Below are 12,197 nucleotides of genomic sequence, written 5' to 3' on the forward strand. Positions count from 1 at the left end.
CCAGCCCTACTGAGAAGGCAAGCAATTCAACGCAGACTAAATATGTGTTCTTTTGCAAAAGACTTCCATAGTAATCATTGTGTAATATTAATTATATTGCCCTCTGACCTACCCTATCCCCCCTTATTTTTCCCCCCTACAATTGACCTTGTCCCTTCTTGAAAGTGTTTATTTTTAGTGACTCCCTTCTCCCATTTGCCCTCCCTTCTAACATTACCCTTGCTCCACTTGTCACCTCCTCTCCTACTTTCCTGTGGTGTATATAAATTTTCATATGAAATTTAGTGAGCATGCTATTCCCTCCTTCAGCCACATGTGGGGAGAGTAGCCTTATTTTTCCCCCTCTCCCCTTCTCCCTTATCTCCTCCATTGAATAAGATTTTTCTTATCTCTTTTATGAGTTATAGCCTGCCCCATTCCATTACTCCCTTTCTCTTCCCAGAATTTTCCTCCTTCACCCCTTAATTTTTATTTTATTTTGTGTGTGTGTGTATGTGGATATCATCTCTTCTGATATAACACACCCTGTACTCTCTATCTATCTATGTATATGTGTGTGTGTATGTGTGTGTGTATATACAATCCCTCTAACTACCTAAATACTGAGAAAACATTCAAGAGTTAAAAATATTTTCCTTCTATGTAGCAATGTAAACAGTTCAGCTTTAGAGAGTCTTTTATGATTTTTCTTTTCTGTTTACCTTTTCATGCTTCTCTTGGTTCTTGTCTTGGGAAGTCAAATTTTTAAATACAGATCTGGTCTTTTCCTCAACATGAAATCTTGAAAATTCATCTATATCACTGAATGACCATTTTTTCTCTGAAGTATTATATTCATATTTGCTGGGTAGATGATTCTTGGCTGCAATCCCAGTTCCTTTGACTTCTGAAATATTTCACTCCAAGCCCTTCAATCCCTTAATGTTGAAGCTGCCAGATCCTGTGTTATCCTGATTGTATTTCCACAGTACTCAAATTGTTTCTTTCCACCTGCTTGCAGTATTTTCTCCTTGATCTGGGAACTCTAAAATTTGGCCACAATATTTCTAGGAGTTTCTCTGTTCGGATTTCTTTTAGGAGGTGATCGATGAATTCTTTCAATATCCATTTTGCCCTCTGATTCCGCAACATCAGGGCAGTTTTCCTTGATAATTTCATGGAAGATAATGTCTAGGCTCTTTTTTTGATCATGGTTTTCAGGTGTCCAATAATTTTAAAATTATTTCTCCTGGATCTATTTTCCAGGTCAGTTGTTTTTCCAATGAGTTGTTTCACCTTATCTTCCATTTTTTCAAATTTTTGGTTTTGTTTACTAACTTCTTGGTTTAACTCATAGTCATTCATTTCCCTGGACTCAATTCTCTCTTTCAGCAAATTATTTTGTTCAGTGAGCTTTTGAACCTTCTCCTCCATTTGGCTAATTTTGCTTTTTATAATCTCCTGCTCCTTGTTGGCTTTTTGGACCTCTTTCTCCAATTAAGTTAGTCTCTTTTTAAAGCTGTTATTTTCCTCAGCATTTTTTTGGTTCTCCTTTAGTAAGGTGCTAACTTGTTTTTTAAGGTCTCCTATTGCCTGAGCCCAATTTAAGTTCCCTTTGGAGGTAGAGGCCTTGACTTCCTCTGGCAGCATGCCTTGTTCTTCCTCATCTGAAAGGATGGGAGGAGACACCTGTTCCCCAAGAAAGTAACCTTCTATGGTCTTATTTTTTTTTTCCCTTTTTTGGACATTTTCCTAGCCAATTACTTGACTTCTGATTTTCCTCTCCACAACCACCTCACCTCCAGTTTCTCCCAGCCAGAGCTTGGGGGCTGAGATTGAAATGCACTTCTCTCAAGCCTCCGGGGCTTTTGGTGGCAGGGGTGGGGCTGCTATTCAGTGTGAGATTAAGTTCAGCTGCTCAGGTTGGGGCAGGGCCACCACACTGGGTTCAGTTCCCTCAGGGGATTTACAAGGAGACCTTCAACAATGGATGCAGGCCACTGCCTGCTTTGGGAGCCCTTGTCCTGTGCTGCCTCTGCTGCTGCCTCCTGAGGGGGCCTGAGTTATGGGGACACCCTGCTCCTCTCTAGGCCAGTTGAAAAGACCCTCTCACTGACCTTTGGCTCCTATGGGTTGAACGACCTGCACTGCTGCTGGAGATTCAGTCCTTGAAGCCTGCTCTGATCTGCTCCTCTCAGTGCCATGGCCAAGGCAAGGCTGGGCTCTGCTCTGCATATGGCGCATGACAGACCTTTTTTGTTGGTTTTTCAGGTCTCTCTGGAACAGAAATCTCCTCCACTCCATTGTTCTGTGGCTTCTGCTGCTCTAGAATGTGTTGAGAGTCCTTCTTTACAGGTATTCTATGGGCTGTGTGTGAAGTGATCACACAGAGGGAAGCAGTCCCTCCTATTCATTCCCCCTCCCCCCTCCGAATTTAGTAACAAATGCTCTTTAAATGGACCTTTGAGTGGTAAGAATTAGTACCACACCACCAATAAACAAAAATAGAGTTCAATGCATAACTTACGTGTTATAAGTTTGTTGAAAGATATAGCACAGTTATCTATATCCTGAAATGACCAACAAGGGTGGAATATGACTGGGATAGATGTTCCTCCTAGGACTGTGATGAGCCTTCATCTCTCACTTCCAGCCACCTGTGGAAGGCATTCACAAGTGAACTTTCAGCAGCAATGGGCTTTGGCAGTGGGCTTTGACCTTTACGAGTATTGTTCCTTTGACACCGAGTATTTTGAGGATAAGTGGCTTTTGGTTACATAGCACCCCCCTCTGAATTATTCCATCAACCTATACTTGCACTTGAAGACTGGGGTCCACAAGAGGGTGACTACCACTCCTACTTGGGATTCTAAGGGTAACCCTGAGAGGCTGAGATCTCGTGTCTTTGCTCAAAACTACCCACCAGTGTGCTTCTCATCAGCACAAATCTGACAAACTTAAACTAGATTTTAGACAAAGGATTTACAAGGCAGCATGAACAATTGGTACAAAAACTTCCCTCAAAAACATGAGGGCACACTCTTCACTTGCACACCTTAGGTCTTTTGGGAGAATGGTCTCCAACAAAGTACCACGGTGATGAGATGCAGATTTAAGGAATGCATGTGGTGAAAAAGAAACTCACAACTCCGGTATATTGCTGTCCTTGGTACCTTTTTAGAGTCCATAGCCAGGGCTTCTTTTCTGGTGTAAGGGGTCATTCTCCTTGAAGCTGTTCCCTCCTTTAGGTGGCTTTCTTCATGAGAAGTCTGCATCTGCCCTCAGAATGGCTTTTTCTGCTCCTGTCTCTCCAAGGACATGAGTGGAGAGGGGTGGAAAGGGGCAAGGGAATTCACTTGGTCTGCTCCAGTCCTCTTGCTGTCCACTCATAGAGGTGCAAGAGTCTCCCTCCTCAAGGTACCCCCAAGTCTGGAGTCCTATATGTCTGACTACTCCAAAGCTGAACTCCTCCAGCTATCTAAAGCATCTCCCTCCCCAAAAGGCATGGTTAGCTATTCCCCCCTTGACTCAATCAAACAGGTTCACAACTTGTCAAGAGATAACAGGGTGTGAAGCATCGCAGAACAGGTCCCAGCTCCAGCCCTGATAGCTGAATGGATAGGGTGCTGTGTCTGGAATCAGGGAGACCTCAATTCAAACACTTACTAGCTTGGTAATCCTGGGCAAGTGATCTAATTGCTCTCTCCCTGAGTATTCTCAACTATAAAATGGGGGTAATATAATAATAACTGCATTTTGGGCCGCTAGGTGGTGCAGTACATAGAATGCAGGGCCTGGAGTCAGGAAGACTCAATTCCCTGAGTTCAGATCAGGTCTCAGACACTTACTAGTCGTGTGACCTTGGGTAAGTCTCTTTGCCTCAGTTTTCTCATATGCAAAAATGAGCTGGAGAAGGAAATAGCAAACCCTTCGAGTATCTTTGCCAAGAAAACCCCAAATGGGATCATGAAATCAGACACCGTTCAAATAACTGACGAAAACGACAAAGCTATCATCTACCTCACACAGTTGTTAATCAAATAAGATATTTTTTAAGTGCTTAGCACAGTAACTGGCACATACAGTCACTTGTTTTCTTCCTTCCTCTCTTTCTCTTTCCTTCCAGATAAATGCATACTTATGAGGCAAGAGATGGCACAATATGAAATTAAAAAAACACAACAGGGCCTTTCTAACTAACCAAAAGTGCTGGGAAAGTCAACTAAGGCTGTCCCCCTCATTAGTTCTTCTGTCGTCTTAATCAGAATGGATAGTCTGTCTGTGGGTATGATTGGTAGATTCTAAGCTTTCAGTTTTAGGGAAGCCATAAGGGAACTGAGACCCACTAATTCTTATCTCCTAACATTTACACAGACCCATTGAGTGGAATGGGAGAAGAGATGGGGAGAGTATCTTCTAACTATTTCAATATTTTCCTCTCTTTTTGCCAACTGTATGGAGTAAAATAAACGTGTGTAGATTGGCACACCACTGTGCCACAGTGTATGTGTGTACGTAGTACAAAAACCTGTGTGGTGAGGTAGACATCTTTAAAGTTGGGAAGCCCCATGGTCAAGTAGCCTCCAATATAAATTAGCTGTGTGACCACAGGTAAATCACTTAGCATCTCAGTAACCACCACCCCCACCCCAGGTAATTTTCTAAGACTTTAAATTATAAATAAATTTCAAATCTATACCAAAAGGGACTTCCTCTAATGCTTATGAAATCACAACTCACTAAATATGAGTATGTGTGAAGATATAATTATGCTAACTTTCTTTCCTTCTAGTACATCAATATTTCAAGGACCCCCCAAAGTTCTCAGTGTGGGCATTCCCTTCACTAGGGCATTCTAGGAAGGTGGTAGAGTAGGTCAGAAATTTCTGGCTCTCCAGATTTCCTCTACAACCAGACATAAAATGACCATGAAATAAACATAGATCAGTAGAAATAAAGGGGTAAAGCAGATGTCCTTCTTGGCCTTGGCAGAGAGCCTTCTAATTTACTCTATCCAGCCTTCTGGTGACGAGACACTAAGGTAGACAAGCACTGAACCATGCAGTATTTTTGTCCTTCCATTATATTCCAAATCAGTACTGTGCCCCCTCTTTGCTAACTAGCCAAATCCTGTCATCCTTTAAGACCATATCAGTCCTTCCTCATCCACAAATTCTTCTGTGACCATTAGCTTCTAAAATCCTCTCACCCTTATTGTCAGTGGTGACCATTTGGCAATCCACCCCATACTAATTTCAAATGCTATAAGAATCCCTGATTTCATCCATATAGATAATCCTCCTACCAATGATCACTTTCAACCTCCACACCTAACTGGATGGTTTCATGAATTAGTTTCCCCTTCACCCACCCACCCCAAACAAAGCATTACAAGGGAAGAATCCTCTAATGATGCTCTTTTCCGGATTTGACCAGATTTGTCCTCAAATAACAGGTGTGCCATCCATCTTTAGGTCCATTCTCAAGCCCTTTCCAGCTTGATGTGCCCTGCCAACATGGCCTGCTAGTTCTCTGCCAGCATCATGGATTGCTTCCTGATTATCATGGATTGCTCCTGCTACGTCACTATCACATATCAGGGTAGGACTTCAATGAAGATACTCACCTAAAATAGGAACTAAGAAATGAATAATATAACAATATTTAAAGGAACAATATTTAAAGGAAACAAAATGTCTAGAGCCAGTTTGATGTCCCCCTCCTCCATATCAACCATTCAGTTTTTGTCGGACTAATGCTCTACTCTCCCCTTATTCTTACCTCTACAGTAAGAAACTGTGAGGGCAGAACCCTGACTTGCCATACAATGATTTCTTTATGATGCTAAACTGGAGGCAGCTGCCATTTCCTAATACCTCCAAAGGGGGCTGTGGCCAATGCCTGCTCAGAAACAGACATCTTGCCTCCAAAGACATTTAGGCTATGTGATACAGTGAAAAGACTTGGAGTCATGGGACCATGGTGTGAATCTTGTCTCCATCACTTACTTGTCTCACCAGGTGTCAGTTGCCTCATCTCTGACTTAAGAGTCTGCCTCTGGTACTATAGTATTGTAATTATAGTGCATATTCAGTATTATGTCTATAATATAACATAACAATGTAATATAACAATGTAATTACATTATATTTTATCACATTACATTATATTATATTATGCTATATTATTTCATATCATATTATATATATAATTTATAAGTCTATAATCCTATCCCTTTCATCATGCAGTTCCATGGATTTTTACACCTTACTTCTAAATTTAGGGCTTTTGCCTTGTGCATAGTAAGTGGTTAAGAAAAGCTTTTCCATTCATTCATTCATTCATTCAATCATTCATTCATTCATTCTGCCTCTTTTTTATATCTAGTTGGATTTGTCCCATCTCGTAGTAATCAAATTGGCTTCAATTTGGTTTCAACCTCTACCTGCTTCCTTAGATAGACTATTTCCAGCTCTGGTTCCAGCACCTCATTTACACTGCCTGATCTCTAGCTGATGTTGACATCTTTGACATGTGCAAGGTTCCTAAAACCCTTCTGACCAAAGCTACTGGTTATTAACTCCTTGTCTTTCCTTGTGTTTCTGCCAGGTTCTGACACAGACTAGAGTTCCCTCTCAACCACATCTTCCTCTTTTCTTGTACATTTCATAGAACTCAGTATAATCAGTCCGCTATTTATGAAACATAATTTTCTGTGGGCCCCCATTTTCTATTCCCATCCCAAAGTATCTAAATGTCCCTAGGGAATAGCTAGAAGAAGTTTAATAAACCTCTGGTCTCAGAGAATCAGGGATTCTTAAAATTTCCAAATCCCATCAGTTCTATGGGCTTTATAACAGATAGCCTAGTTGTGATAAAAATACAGCCCACATCCAATCCATTCTCAAGTAGGCACTGAAAAGTCAAGTCTCTATGCAGTGCCATTAACATAAGTTGAAAAGTAGATAATGCTGAATATCATCTAGCAATGGCTAGATTGGCATTCTGATTCAAAGAAATCCAAAAGGAAGGGCATTCAGGGACAGCCTTTGTCTCTGGACCTCTTTTAATTTATTTGTCTTATCAAATCAAGGCTGTATTAATATGGCATAGAAATACTCAGTATCCTGGAAAATTGTCCCATCGTTGCTTTAAATATTCACTTCTTTCAATTCTTTGTATTTGAACCTAGGGATCTTTATGTGTTGAATGCATTTTCTAAATAAATTAAGGAAATTACTGGCATGGTAGGTGGCTCAATTTAACTGATGATAACTTGCTTACGGTGACATCCTACTTTCAAGATAAAACGGTTTTTCCAATTTACAGATGTATCATGCATGGGGAGAATACGATGGTATGAATTAGTATGAAGCAAATATATCAAAGAACAAAAATGATTTAAGTAATTTATGAAAAACAAGATTCAGATTCTTCACGCTTCACTGATGACCATATTGACAGGCCTGTTGCTTGGGGCTTTTTCAATTGTTTATTCATTGAGTTGTAGTTGCTGGTCAGTTTCTGAGTTTAAATAGAAGAAAAGCAAGATGACAGAATGACGGCTTGAAATCAAGCAAGATCGATGTTAACGGTTAGGATTTTGTTGATACTTGTTTTTATTTTAATGAGCTATTCCCTTCCTCCACACCACCACCAAAAGGAAATATTATATTATATATTTATATGTACCCATATATGTGTATATATATATATATAATATACATCTGTAAGTATAATATGTATGTAATATACATGTATTAGACGAGACACATGTAAAAAAGGCTTTTGTCTTTTCCATCAAAGTAGGAATATGTCTATACAACTATTAAATCTCCTTAATTTGGGTTTAATTTTTTTCCGGTATCCATCTAAACCACTTTTTTTGAATCATGGTCCCCTTTGGCAGTATGATAAAAATCTATAGGCCCCTTCTTAAAACACTTAACACAGTGTCTGTTCATAGTAAAATACTTGTTTCCTCCCTTCTCAGAGCAATGTTTTTAAACACAAAGGATAAAATATATAGGATTACAAAGACAATTAATTTTATTGAAATATAATTATGAAAATATTTTTAAAAAACCAGCTTACAAACCCCAGGTTAAAAACCACTGATCTAAACAGTACTAATAAAATGATGCTTTTAATGTAACTTCATTATTTATGGGGGGAGGATTTCAATGCATTCTTTAATATCTGAAGTCTCTTACAGAATTTAAAATCCATTATTTAATTATTTTTTCTACTCAACATTATTGAGGCTTCTTATAGATGTACATATATGTACATATTTTGCGATTTTACATGCATACATACAAATGTACATGAAATTTTAGAATTTGTATTTGTTGCTGTTTGTTCAGTTGTATCTGACTCTTCATGAGCCCATTTGGGGTTTTTTTTGGTGGAGATATTGGAGTGGTTTGCCATTTCCTTCTCCAGCTCATTTTATAGATGAGAAAACAGAGGCAAACAAGTGATTTACCCAGGGTCACACAGCTAGTGAGTGTCTGAGGCTAGATTTGAACTTGAGAAGATGAGTCTTCCTGATTCCAGGTCCAGTGCTCTATGCACAATGGCAACACCTAGCTTCCCTAGGATTTATTTATATGCAGTTTAATTTAATCCAGAGGCAACATAACATACATGGTAAAAAGAAAAGTGGCCTGTGAACCATGAAGACCTTGGTTCAGATCCTTTACTTCTCAGTCTGTTAGGCAGCTCTCTAAGGCTGGAATTTGCAGAAAAGGAACTGACCTGCTTTGATAGAGGGAACTTGTCTAGGAGTTCCCCATATCACTGAAATCTCAAGTCTGATTCCTCTCCATTATCACGCCTTCATTTGACCTAATTCAAAATATATTTGGGAGCAGATATATCCCTCAAAACAAATCAGCTGAATGGAACCTGAAATTTTTCACTACTTAATAATAATGGTCATTGACCTTCGTAGAAGTCTGTGGCTATATAATTATCTCTCAACAATTTTGAAAATAACAAGAAAAGAGAGGAATAAATTTGTATTTACTGAGGCCTCAAATATAATTTAACAAATAACAAATTTCCTCACATTAAAACTGCTTAATAAAATAAACTGACCAGTTTGTTGATACAGTTTAGGATGGATGCCACAAAAACAACGATGACTTTTAAAACAAAAAAAAAATAAGTTGGGAAATTTGTGATATTACATAGATATAATACTAATCTGAAAGAAAGAAGCAAAGCCATTTTGATATGATCATAGACATAGAGCTAGAATGGTCCTTATGGAGCATGGAGTCCAATGCTTCATTTTACAGATGAGGAAATTGATGTATGAAAAGATGATGTGATTTTCCTAGAGTCATCTAGCTAAGAAGTATTTGAGATAGGATATGGACCCTGGACATCTAGATTACAGAATGTTCTGTCACTTGGCATGTACTCTGAAGGGTCACTCCCAGCACCCACATCCTCTTGTTAAGACAATTAGATTAAACAAATAATTAAAGGCTTCTGAAATGTGATGAACATTTGAGTTATTTTCTTTTCTTTCCCCTATTCTTAGACTCCCTTGTGATTAGGACTCTTTGGACAAGATTAAGTTAGGAGGCAGCTGAGCCACAGCCTTGTAATGATTTTTCTTCTAAATCTTTTTCCTCTGCCATTCAAAATACTATTGAAATCACACTTCTTACTCCTTATTTCCTCCCTTCTGCTTCCAAAAACACAAACTGGTTTGTTAATCTTTACATGTCTAATTGCTGTCTCCAAGCACTGGTCTCAAGCCAAATCCACCCATTTTTTTCCCCATCAATAATTATGAGACAAGGTTCACAGCTGGGAATGAAATAAAGAATCATTAAAGAAAATGAGGTGAGAATGGGCAGGTGAGAATAAATCTAAGGAAGGAGAGTTTCACCAAAGACCAGTCTCTTCAAACTCCCCTCCCCCAGCTACATATGAATTATCCAAAAACGTTCATTCTCCCTTGACTTTGTCGGTCTTTAATGTGTTCAAGGAAAAAATGACCCGTATGTTAAAATACTCTAATATACTTTCCTCAATTTTTCCAGTTAATTTATTATCATGTAAAAATTGTATATCAATAATCCATGATTACTCATCCTATCCTAGTGGAACAACTATGTTTGAAACTGCAAGTTCATTGGTGTAGGGAAATCCTGGGGATGAAAATCCCTCCACTAATATAGAGTGGCAACTGCTCTACAATTCATGACCATGGAAAGTTGTCTGCCCCCACACCCCTCTGTGAGGCTAAATGACACACTCTTTCTCCCAAAGTCCAGATGGATCAGAAATAGAACTGGAACACAGATCTTCCTGACTTAGGTTGGTTTGCTATCCATTTCACAACATTGTCTCCTCTTCCTCATTTTCACCATCATCTTCATCATAAAGAAATAAATCAATAAATAGCTCACATTGACATAGCACTTTGAAGTTTGTAACGTATAAAATGTAAGTTACTTGAGGGAAAGGATGTTTTCTCTTTGTCTTCATATGCTCAGTGTGTGGCACAGTAACTTACACACAGTAGGGACTTAATAAATGTTTCTAACCTGGGCTAGATAACTTAATAACAAACACTTAGAGAATTCCCTGGATTCAGCCCACAGTCATACAGTGCTTCTGGCACCAAATTTAGATTTCAAAGGAGAATCATGATCATGTTTCTGTAAAAAATGGTGGCTTGATAAGTATTTCCTTGAGAATCAGTGGACATTATTGAAACATCTTTATGCCCCTGAGAGACATAAAAGAGAGAAGACCTAGAAATAAGTCTTGCCTACAGCACAAGCGGTCTTGTCTTTTCTCTCTACTGATTGGAAATTCTGCTCTAGGCTTGGAGTCAGGAAGACTCAGAAAAACCAGAGTTTAATTCCACTTGTGGTACTTCCTGGCTATCTGACCATGGGCAAGTCACTGAAACCATCTGATGCTTGGTTTCATTTGTAAAATTGGGAGAATCAGGCTAGACGATATTTGAAATCCCTTCCAGCTTTAAATCTGATTTTATGATCCTAAATTTCCTATATTTATCAGTGGAAGGACTTTTTCACACTAGGAGTTGCCTACACTAATGAGAGTAAAGGTTCAAACCTAAATAAATAGATATATGAAAAAAATAAGTAAACAGGTAAATAATTGGATAAATAAATAAACAAACCAAGTACAACCTCCTAGCCTACTGAGACAATCATCATGATGCCATTGTCTAGAGATGTCAAAGAATCACATTACAGAGAGCAATTAATTCACAGAATCTCAGAGTTGGAAGGAACCATTAATTAGACACCGAATAAGAATTCTCTCCCCAGCATAAGCAACAAGTAAGACTAAACTATGGAACCTTCAGCTTTTCATTTTTATAAAGCATCTCCAAAAGTCAAAATTAAAATAAAAGTAAACATAGCTCATTAAAAGCAAAAGAAAATCTCAAGATACAGCAGTGCCACAAATGGATTTGCATTGCAGTATACTTTAAAACCCATTAAAGTTCCTTTCCTTTTCCCCTAGGTACAAATGTCTACTGTAATGTGTTATTAGCACAAATTGTATTTAAATTTGCTCTCTTAAAAAACCCCATGTTTTATGTTAGAAGGGGACAGTCTTTAAATGATTAACTATACATTAGTCCCATACCGATTTCAGACACTATTAAGCAATGCAAACATCTTGGTGGTTGAGAAATCGCCCCAACCACAACTTACCCCACAGAATCTACTCTTTACAATCACTAGAATTGAAAATCACAACTGCTTTGTGCCATTTATAAAAAACCAAGAGGAAAACCAGTCAAATTTTTAAGATAGCAAACATGTCTTTTAAATCAATGGGAAACATAATGGGCTACCTCGATGAAATTCATTTCTCCTTCACTTTTCCTCAACTATAAAAAAGGTATAAATGTGTGGCATGGCCATGAGGATTGATTCAAGAATTTGAGGCAAAACAAATTTTCATTAGCTGTAATAAACATGTTATCAGAGGCAGTTGGACATCCCGCTTCCTTATACTTTGAATAAGCTACAGAGCCTAGGGGACAGAGTGGCATGGCAGAGTAGACAAAATGCTGACAGTTGAGTCATGAAGATTTGAATTCAAATCCTCCCTCTGATTCATCCTCGCTGTGTGACTCTGGGCAAGCCTCTTAACCTCTAAGTGCCCAGGCAACACTATACATTTCAAAACAGTTCCAGATCTGCGTT

This window comes from Notamacropus eugenii, chromosome 6, assembly GCF_028372415.1.
Source record: "Notamacropus eugenii isolate mMacEug1 chromosome 6, mMacEug1.pri_v2, whole genome shotgun sequence".
Classification (NCBI taxonomy): domain Eukaryota; kingdom Metazoa; phylum Chordata; class Mammalia; order Diprotodontia; family Macropodidae; genus Notamacropus; species Notamacropus eugenii.